Source organism: Macrosteles quadrilineatus, unplaced genomic scaffold, assembly GCF_028750875.1.
Source record: "Macrosteles quadrilineatus isolate MER2022 unplaced genomic scaffold, UCM_ALF_1.0 Scaffold_3__2_contigs__length_128488019, whole genome shotgun sequence".
In the NCBI taxonomy this organism is placed as follows: domain Eukaryota; kingdom Metazoa; phylum Arthropoda; class Insecta; order Hemiptera; family Cicadellidae; genus Macrosteles; species Macrosteles quadrilineatus.
The window spans coordinates 56,344,892-56,355,778 of record NW_026542596.1 but is presented as its reverse complement, the minus strand read 5'-3'; the positions used below and the strand labels follow the sequence as shown (position 1 = coordinate 56,355,778).

General features: G+C 42.6%; 1 long non-coding RNA gene across 1 annotated transcript; it reads right to left on the bottom strand.

Moving 5' to 3' along the window:
• Positions 1-7,751: 7,751 nt before the first annotated feature.
• On the bottom strand, positions 7,752-10,480 carry LOC128991143 (uncharacterized). The gene is made up of 2 exons (XR_008490601.1): positions 9,803-10,480; positions 7,752-8,091 (listed from the first exon to the last, which is right to left on the bottom strand). It is a non-coding gene; the product is annotated as an uncharacterized LOC128991143 (long non-coding RNA).
• Between the last annotated feature and the right edge of the window lie 407 nt (positions 10,481-10,887).

The window sequence follows — 10,887 nt, the reverse complement described above, 5'->3', positions numbered from 1 at the left end:
GCCACGTCAGCGAGAAGTCCATCAGTTGTGCACACAGTATATGTCTATGGAAGTAGATGAAGTCGGAGAGATTCTTGTGAGGGGAAGCGAGATTCTAGTCATGCCATATTCAATTAATAGCTCGTTAAACTCAGTTTTTTGCTTAGAAGGTTTGAGGTCATCGATGTTTATCACCTACCAATATCATCGCGGGTCACTTTTCTTTGACAATGGTGTAAGCGCCTCGCCTAAGGTTATAAATGCTTCAGAGGTTTTCTCCACACTGTTACTCGGGGGCATGTAGACTCCAAGAATCTGAAGAGATTCTGTGCTATTAGGCCAGAAACCCCTTATAGCAGAAAACTCTCACACAAGAGGTAAACTCGTCAAATCAATATTTATAAACACCTCAATTAGATCGCACCAATCATCCGACACGTATCCTTCACATATATTTGGGTAAAAATACGCACATGGTGTCGTCCCCACCTTAAACTTGGTGTACAATGTGAGCCGTGACTTGCCCACCAAGCGTCCCACCAATGTCACGCCTCAGTTTTTTTTATAGTGCGAGTACTGGCTTTGCGCCGGAACTCAATCGGTTTGGGTCTGGCAGCAGTTCTGCAGACCCCGGGGCAATTTTTCCGCTGTCGGACACATTTTCGGCAGAAGGACAGCGACTGTCATTACTACACACACAGTTTGTTTTGTTATTAATGTGCATAAATATGTATCTGCGTCCATCGTCAGAGAAGATTGTTTTATCTTCATTGCCTTAACTCTTTCTGATGTAGTTTTGTGCGCCGTAGACGTCAGATGAGGTCCCGGATGGGAGGTTTGGTTCTGCTGATGTCGTCCTCGGAGAGGGTCGCCTGGGGGAACTCTCCACCTTCCACCCCCTTGGGCTGCCAACTGCCCTGTTTCTCCGGGGACCTATAAGCCACCATCCACCTTCAACCACCACCGCCTACCACCACCAAGTGCCGCAAGTTGATTTGATTTAGACTATAAAAACTATATTTTTGAAGGACTTGATATTTAGAGGGGCCCCCAAATTATTCATCACTTGTTATTTATTTTTAAGCTAATTGTTATTTATTAATTTTGAAAGTTATTAATTTATTGTTAATCTATTTAAAGTTTAAAACAAAATTTACAGTTTTTACCATCTTTTAATAATTTATTTACTGTTAGGCCTAATTTATTTGCACTGGTACCAGTGATGTAAGGTTTAGAAGGGTAATCTTAAATTCTTATTTATTTAAATGTTTTGAGAAAAGAGATTATTTAAAAGATAAATTCTTTGGATGGGGGAAATGATGTTGTTTGTTGTTATTTGTTGGATTCATTGAAATATATAGGCTTTGTTGACAACTTTTGTTTTGTTTTGATATTCACCCACGGCCTTTCACTTTTGTTAGGGATGTGGGGCGGCCACTCGCACTGTCACTATGGGGGGCACGTTTCCAATAGTTGTTCGTCTGGGGGCGGTGCGAGGGGTCGGCTCAGATGGTAGCAGAGCGTGGTTTTTTGTGCTCTATCCACGAAGGGCCGTGGTTGGATTTGATTTTTGGGTGATGCTGGTCTGGCAGTCTTAGGAATTTTTTGAAGAAATGTTGTCGTGGTGGGGTAAGCACACTGTTGAAGTTTTTTATTAGGAGCTCGCCCTTGGCCGAGTCACCGGGTGGAATCTGGTTAATGACTTGCATCCTTTGGGAGCAAGAGTGTCTAAAGCATGGCCAAACCCAAAATTGAAACTGTGTGTGTGTGTGTTTACCTCATCACACAAATGATAGGTGTTGTCGTTTAGTGTATGTATGTATGTGTGTATGTGGTGAGTGTAAGCCCGTGTTTTTGTTTTGGTGGCTAAGGCGGTGTGTATGGGCAGGTTCTTCTGTTTGGGACCTCATCTGACTGTAGGCATTTCAGTCCAGAGCCTTTAGTTAGTTAAGTTTGTGAATTGTTCGTTGTAAAATTTGTTTGTGTGTGTTTTGGAAGGTAGACCGACTGACTGAAAGCAAAATGGGTTTGTTTGCTCCACTGCCCAATCCCATTGCTGGGGTTTTGAGCGACATTCGCCCGGTTGATGGTTTAGAGGTGGAACCTTTGTTAGAGTTTTTGGGAAAGGTGTTGCACCTGAAGGAGTTCCCAGGCATGGAGGACTCAGTAGTGTTGGAACTGCTGGTTCCACTCTGCCTGAGACCTCTTGGTGACAAATTGTTAGATTGTTTGAAACGGGGAGTAAATTTTGACAATTTTCACAGTGAAGTGCTTGAGCTCTTTGTCCCCTTCAGGGTCATGGAGAGATTGAAGGTTGAGAGAGTGTTTCGACCTCAAAAATTGGATGAAACTCTCAGTCAGTATGTGGGTGACATTCGTGGCGTGTGGCGTGTCCTACGGCTGGGCATCCCTGAAAACCAACTGGTGGACATTGTCTTGCAGGGGTTGAAGCCTGAGGAGCGGTCCAGACTGATTTTCGCTCCAAAGCCTTCTTCTTTTGCAGACCTGGATAGGTTGGTCATCCTTTCACGGAGCGTTCAAGACGCTGATTGTCAGAGGGAGCATGTTTCGGGGCATCTTCCCCGGACTGGTCCCCATCCCGCTGTAGCATCCGTGTGTCGAGGTCCCGAAACACCGCAGAGACAGAGGCATCCTATTGTTTGCTTTGGCTGTGGTCAAACAGGTCACATGAGACGAGTGTGTCGTCAGAGGGTTAATCTTGGGACTTTGTCCAAAAGCCTGAGCTGCTCACAAAGGGAAAGTTTGCCTAAACCGCCCTGTGAGAAAGCTGTTTTGGAGAAAGTCAGTAAGAATTTGGTTTCTGTGAGTACTGCCCCTTCTGGGAGTGCTGGTTTTGGGGAGCCTCTGTCGCGGGGTATGAGGGAGCTTGCATGCATGGGAGTGAAAGCGGCGCGCTCAACTTGCCCACGACTCAACATCTTCTTAGGTAAAACGGTGCAGAAGGCCCTTGTGGATTCTGGGTCAGCCCGTTGTCTCATTTCCCTTTCCCTGTTTGAAAATCTAAAATCTTCTGGGCTAATCAAGCAAGTTGAGCGAAGTACCCACATCTGCTGGACTGCATCGAAATCCCCACTTCCCATCATCTATGAAGCCCGTTTGAAATTCAAGATTGCACATTTTTCTTGGGTGTGGAGTTTTTGGGTAGCCAAGGACCTTTGCATTCCTGTCATTTTGGGAGCGGATTTCATCAAGCATTGTGGCCTGATTTTGGATTTAATTCAATTCAATTCAATTATTTAAGATGGGGACGCCACTATGTGCGTATTTTAACCCAAATATGAGTGAAGGATGAGTGTAGGATGAGTGGCGCGATCTTGTAGTCTTGTTAGTGACTAAGGCCGACATGTTCCTTAGACACAGCTGTTAATTAATAGCCCATACAGCTAATGGCAACTAAGGGACCTACAGTTTATAGTGGAATCCGAACCACATTTTTCCTTGTAATTTACGAATTGGTCTAATTATCAGGATAATACTGCGGATAGTCGTAGTACTCACTAGTGCGGACGTTAATCCACACCAGGGAGCATCGCATCCACAGTGCATCCCTATAAATATCCACAATTCGTGACCTCCCAGTAGCTGGATTACAGGACGACGCCACCCGTCCCAGATTTAGGCAGAGGCCAGTGCTTCTTTCGTTTCGCAAGACGGGTGCTCATTCCTTTTGCGGATGAAATTGTGGATGGTGCAGCTTTGGTAGAGCCTGAGACACCCAGCAAACCAAAAGTTGATCCTTTAGGGCATCTGACTCCTGGTGAGGCTGAAGCAATCAGAACCTTGTGTTCTCGTTTTCCTGAGGTGCTGACGCCAAAGCTTGGAGTCACCAATCTTTTGGAGTACGAAATCCGTTTGACTGACACCCGTCCAGTTCGTTCTCATCCTTACAAACTTGCTCCACCCAAAATGGAGACACTCCGTGAAATCATCAATGAGCTTCTTGAAAATGGGGTAATTGAGCCTTCTCGCTCAAGTTACGCAAGTCCAGCTTTTCTAGTTCCAAAGCCAAATGGCAAGTCTCGAATGGTTCTAGATTATCGCAAGTTGAATGCTCAGATTGAAATTGACTCTGTCCCTCTCCCTGATTTGCACTCTGCGTTCGATTGGTTCGGTAAGGCCAAGTATTTTTCCGTCTTTGATTTGAACCAGGCTTACCATCAGATTCCCTTGAAACCTGAATCTCGACCTCTCACTGCCTTCTGCGTTCCGTGGAACTTGTACCAGTTCACACGTGTTCCCATGGGCCTAGCTGTGGGGGCCCAGACCCTCACCAGACTTCTGGACTCCATCTTCCATGACGTCAAGTTCAAATTTGTGTTCAACTATCTTGACGATCTTTTGGTGTACAGTGAGAGCTTTGAAGACCATCTGGTTCATCTTGAGGAAGTCATGAATAGGTTGCTTAGGGCTGGCCTTACCGTAAATCCCGAGAAAGTTAGTTTTGCTCAGGCTGAGATTTCTTTCCTAGGTCATCTAGTATCTTCACGAGGTGTCTGTATCGATCCGGCTAGAACCCAGGCTATCAGGGAGTTTCCTCCTCCCAGAGATGTCAAAGGCATTGCCCGTTTCATCGGCATGGTGGGTTTCTACCGGCGCTTCATCCCCAATGTGGCTGAGTTGGCGGCTCCTCTCAATGAGCTTCGGAAGAAGGGCGCCAAGTTTGTTTGGGGTGAAGCACAACAGATGTCTTTTGATCTTCTGAAAGAAGCTATCATGCAACCTCCAGTTTTGGCGATGCCAGATTTCAGTCGAAAGTTTGTTTTGCAAACCGATGCTTCCTCCGTCGCTATTGCGGCTGTGTTGTCTCAAGAGGTAGATGGTGTTAGGCAGCCAATTGCGTATGCCTCACGCACTTTGAACCCATGCGAAAAGAAAAGCTCTTCTGTGTATGAGTTAGAGTGTTTGGCTGTCGTGTTTGGAGTGAACAAGTTCAGACGTTTTTTGGAACATAAAGAGTTTTTGCTGGAAACCGACAACCAGGCTCTCTCGTGGCTCCTCGCACATCCTCGCCAGCTTGGGAAAATTGGTCGTTGGGTTGTCCAGATATCTTCCCTCAAATTCCAAGTGCAACATGTTCGAGGCACGCAGAATGTGATTGCTGACACTTTATCAAGGATGTATCACTCACCTGACGACCAACCTTCTGATCAGGAGGAGCACACTGGGTGTGCCGTGCTCCTGGAGTTTCCCCTTGCCTTTTCTGAGTTCATCCCACATCAGTTAAAAGATCCCGAGCTGGCTAAGATCATTGGTGAGCTTCAAAATGGGGGAGCCCACCCCCCGTATTTTCTGTCCCAGGGTGCTCTTTGTTGTCGAGACCAACAGCGAGGTAAACCCAAGGTTGTGCTGCCTAGTCTTCTTGTACCCATGGTCTTTGCGTACTTTCACTCTTCCCCTGTGGGTGGGCACTTAGGGATTCACAAGACCATTGCGAAGGTTAGGGACATGTTCACCTGGAAGGGTATGGACAGGGACATTGCGGCACGAGTGCGTTCTTGTCAAACATGCTCGCTAAGCAAGCCTGCTCAGAATACCAAGTATGGGTTGTTGTCATCTGAGGTGGCGGAGAGACCTTTGGAGAAGGTTTTCATAGACTATGTAGGGCCACTCCCACGTAGCAAGTCAGGAAACAAATTCTTGCTTGTTTGTGTGGATGCCTTCTCCAAGTTTTGTTGGCTTTTTCCTTTGAGGAACGCCACTGCACAGCTCACCGTGCAGGCACTTCGTACCCATTTGTTCCAACACTTTGGAATACCCGCCACCATTGTTTCCGACAACGGAACTCAGTTCGTGTCTCACCTTTTCAAAAGAATGTGCTTTGGGCACGGTATCCGTCATGTGACCACTTCTCCTTACTATCCACAGCCTTCCCATGCTGAGAGGTTCAACAGAAATCTTCGATCCGCTCTCATAGCTTTTCATGCTGACAAGCAGACCACCTGGGATCAGGAACTTCCTTGGATTCAATTCGCTTTCAATACTGCACACCATGAGAGTCACAAGGCGGTCCCTTTCGAGTTGTTGTTGGGCTATCCACCCAATAATCCCTTGGCAAATGTGTGGAAAATTGGCGATCTTCTGCCACCCCCTGGTGCTGCCAATGTCAAGGCAACTTGGCAGGCGGCTAGGAGGAACTTGATAAGAGCTAGGGAATTGGTTCGGAGGAAGCACAATCGAGGTCGGTTGGACAATCCTTTCCAGGTGGGGGATTTGGTTTTCTGCAAGGCTCATCCGGTCAGTTCGGCCGTGGACAAGAGAGCCGCTAAGTTGTCTCATCGGTGGTCAGGTCCCCACCGCATCTTGAAGTTCTTGACTCCTGTCTCCGTGCGGCTAGGAAATCCGCAGACTGGAGAAGTTTTCCGGAGGGCTCACATTTCTCATCTGAAGCCTTTCCGGGGAACAATTCCGTAGGTCATCTTTCATTACTCTTGTATCTGAGTGGGAAGTGCACTGGGCCAGAGAGCTTGATCACCTCTTCTGTCCCTTGTGCGCTGCTGAAGATTTTTCCCTAGTAAATTTTCCAGCACTGGCCAGTGCAAACCCTGGGGGTGAGTAGTCCCTCCAGTTGAAAGGTTTTTGGCGTTCCCCACTTCAGACACTTGAGTTGATCTGTGGTGTTGAGATCTTCTAGAATTGGGAGAGGTTGTTTTCTTTTTTTTGGAGAGGAAGTCCTCCTTTGGGGGGGGGGAGGTTGAGCCGTGACTTGCCCACCAAGCGTCCCACCAATGTCACGCCTCAGTTTTTTTTATAGTGCGAGTACTGGCTTTGCGCCGGAACTCAATCGGTTTGGGTCTGGCAGCAGTCCTGCAGACCCCGGGGCAATTTTTCCGCTGTCGGACACATTTTCGGCAGAAGGACAGCGACTGTCATTACTACACACACAGTTTGTTTTGTTATTAATGTGCATAAATATGTATCTGCGTCCATCGTCAGAGAAGATTGTTTTATCTTCATTGCCTTAACTCTTTCTGATGTAGTTTTGTGCGCCGTAGACGTCAGATGAGGTCCCGGATGGGAGGTTTGGTTCTGCTGATGTCGTCCTCGGAGAGGGTCGCCTGGGGGAACTCTCCACCTTCCACCCCCTTGGGCTGCCAACTGCCCTGTTTCTCCGGGGACCTATAAGCCACCATCCACCTTCAACCACCACCGCCTACCACCACCAAGTGCCGCAAGTTGATTTGATTTAGACTATAAAAACTATATTTTTGAAGGACTTGATATTTAGAGGGGCCCCCAAATTATTCATCACTTGTTATTTATTTTTAAGCTAATTGTTATTTATTAATTTTGAAAGTTATTAATTTATTGTTAATCTATTTAAAGTTTAAAACAAAATTTACAGTTTTTACCATCTTTTAATAATTTATTTACTGTTAGGCCTAATTTATTTGCACTGCCCATGTGGAAAAAAATTTTCTGGGCCAGTAAAAAAATTTTCTGGCCCAGGTTCTGGGCACTTCCAAAATTGGCAAGAACTGGCCAGTACTGGCCAGAACCTGGGAAGTACTGGGCCAGAACCTGGGCAGTACTGGGCCAGAACCTGGGCAGTACTGGGCCAGAACCTGGGCAGTACTGGACCAGAACCTGGGTAGTACTGGGCCAGAACCTGGGAAGGACTGCACCAGAACCTGGGCATTACTGGACCAGAACCTGGGCAGTACTGGGCCAGAACCTGGCCAATACTGGACCAGTATCTGGATCATACAGTAGTGAGAATTGAACCAATATGGAAGATGAATTAATAAGACACCTTTAGCAATAAACAATTTGTATTTGAAAATTACATATGCTAAAATACAAATTATGTTAACAAAAATCAAGGTTAGGTAATAAATTATTTTTTTGCAAAATTACAATAAAAGTTGTATGAAAAAGTAAAATCACCAAAAAGAATACTATTGATAATACCCTACAATACTAAATTTAATTTTATATTGAAAATGTAAAAAATTAAACAATCAAAATATCCAATGAATCTAATTTGTCGGGGTTATAATTATTAATCAAATTAATAATGTCAGATTTATAGTATTAACACAATGGTCTTTAGAATATAAATGTAGTACAGTAGTTGTCATAAAGTTTTTTTACCTGAAACAGACAAGTAACAACTATAAAAAATGGTGAGCTGATGTAAGTATATTTGTATCTCCAGAGCTCAGCTTGGCCTTTATGTTGGGTTGTCTTTAAGTTTGGGCTAATTCGCTTTCAATGTACATGTGCAGACTTGAACAACTCCATTATTTTTAATGTATAGCCGCATAAGCTGCGCAGTTCCTAATGCGGGCTAGGCTATATTTATATTGAATAGAAATGAGATTGTACATATCTCAATAATCGAATTAAAACTTGATTTTGTAAAATAACCTGGCAATAGGCCTACACAATTTAGAATCAATATAGGACCTAATAGGTAATCTAGTTTTATCCCAATTCAGGTTAACTTAAGCGGCCATCTTAAAATTTTACTGTAATAGGCTACGTAACTTATATAAGTATAATGAAAAATCATTTCAAAGGCCATAAATAAAGTTAAATAGGTAGGCCTACTTAAATACTCAGTTAAGGGGACTTAAAATAAAAAGACTCAAAAAAAATGTTATAGCCCATCTTTCTTGTTACCGTACTTTTTTCATGTTGGCACTTCCAAGGGTGCAGTTCCGTAGAGAACCTACTATATTCTGTAGTTATATTGTATCGGATGAGTTTGCTTTCATGTAAATATCCATTGTAACAATTGTATCAATATTGTTGTTTCAAGAAGACTTTTTCCACACATTCTGCGGCGGTTAGGTTGTTTTAGTTTAGTTTATGATAGTAGCAATCAAAGTAAAATTGTTGGTAGGTATTAGAGTTGATATTACTTTGGTTTGTTTAACAGATTACAATCACAAAGACATCAATTTGTAGGCCTATTCATATAGTTTTTTAATAAGTTTCATAAACTAAACTAGGTAGGTAACCTAACCTAAACGCCATAACTTACTGTAAACGAAAATCAATATTGAAATTCAATATTTATAAAGATTGAAACATGTTAATCGATAGTTAGGCCTAAGTTATATCGAAGTAGACTATTTTAATATTTAATCCGTTAATGTAACCCATCATGGGTTCTCTGCCTTAGGCCTACCTTAGCACTTAAGCTAAGACCTATTTATCATATTATTTACATAATCAGGGCTAACTTACTTAGTAGGCTTCTTATTATAAAATACAACAGCAAACATAACCAAACATCAAGTTAAGTTAAGTTAGTCCGGCCTAAGATAACTTACTTAACGAAACAATCTGTGAATAAAAATAGCCGCCCATTCAAATGAAAAACAATGTTTTTGTGTAGGCTCTAACTTATTCATTAGGTAGTTTTGCATTTTGATGTTTAAGCCTAAGTTACTTTTGATCTAGGCATAAGTTAAGTAGGCGGGTACAGTTTCTTAACTGGGCTATGCTAATATTGATTGAAACTATCGATTTGATTAGTAAGCCTTCATGCGATTTTTTCACCATCAGCAAGTTTGGTTGGTTAGGTTAGGTCATGATAGTTTAATTATAAAATAGGCCTAGATATATTTCAAAATCGATTATTAATCAATATTTTCCATTTGATAGTTTCAATCGGAAACTGTACCCAAATGTAGCCCCAAACGGAACCTACGCTGAACAAAAGTTAGGCTACCGGTACTAAAAATTGACTTAATTGCAATCGAATCTCATCATTAATTTACAAATCCAATCAAGGTTTGCTTTACTTGTAGGCCTAGTCATAGGCCTAGGCTATCAAGGCCTAAACTTACCGTACCGTACACAATTTGTGAGATCAAATAATGAAGTAACATACTGACTAAATACTTCACAACTCCAAATTTAACACTTCAATTAGTAGAAAATAGTTGAATTGGAACTAGGCCTAGGCTAGTTTATTTTGTTGCACTGAATAAGGTAGGCCTAAGTTAAAGTTTACCTAGGCCTATACTAGGTACTGGACACATAAAAACTAAACCTAACAGCCACCTCAACATTAAGGCATATTATGAGTTTAATATGACAACTTAATAATATGACACTTATGCAAACCTGTGGTGCATTACTTACAACTTTTTGCTAAAATGAGGCCTGTGAACTCAGTTGTCTATAAACCTGATGGTTTGCCAAGTTCGACCTGATTCTTTGTCGATAATCCATTCTGATTCCACACGAATAGATATTTTTCACAGCAAATTAGGTAGAACGTTGTTCTACGATTAATATTAAGATATAACTAAGACAAGAACACCTTAGTTAGAAATTAACTGTTAATAAAGATGTCGAGACCAAAACTGAACTGACCAACTGACAGGTTGAGATTTGAGGTTAGTTAGTAACAACTCCGCTCCGCTCCGGCGTGCGTCACGTTGGATTGGATCGGATTTGATTTTGGAATGGAATGGAACTCGTACAAAAAAAATAGTTATCTTCGTCTTTGCTCTTCTCACTTCTGTCTTGTCCTCGTCTTAATTATTGTCCTCTTGTGTTAGATTTTTGTTGGCGATGCGTTGAGCTTAAAAAAACGTTAAATTGTGTATTCGTATTCATTGGTCAAAGGACAAAGCCATTGCCAAACCCAAACCTTCAATTGGACTAACTGGACTGGATCCAAATCCAGATAGGTTTAAAACCATGGTGGGGGGGGGGGGAGCGAGTTCAAGTTGAGTCGATATTATTGATGGTAACACTGGTAACAGTTTTTACCCTTGAAAATTATCTAAACATGTAGGCCTATAAATTTTGTCTTGCTTTAAACTTAATTTTTCAATAAATATAGGTTTAACTAATTGACTAGTTTTTACTTCAAATATCTGTATTTTATTACCTTAACCTCGGTTTTTTTATTTACATACTGTACTC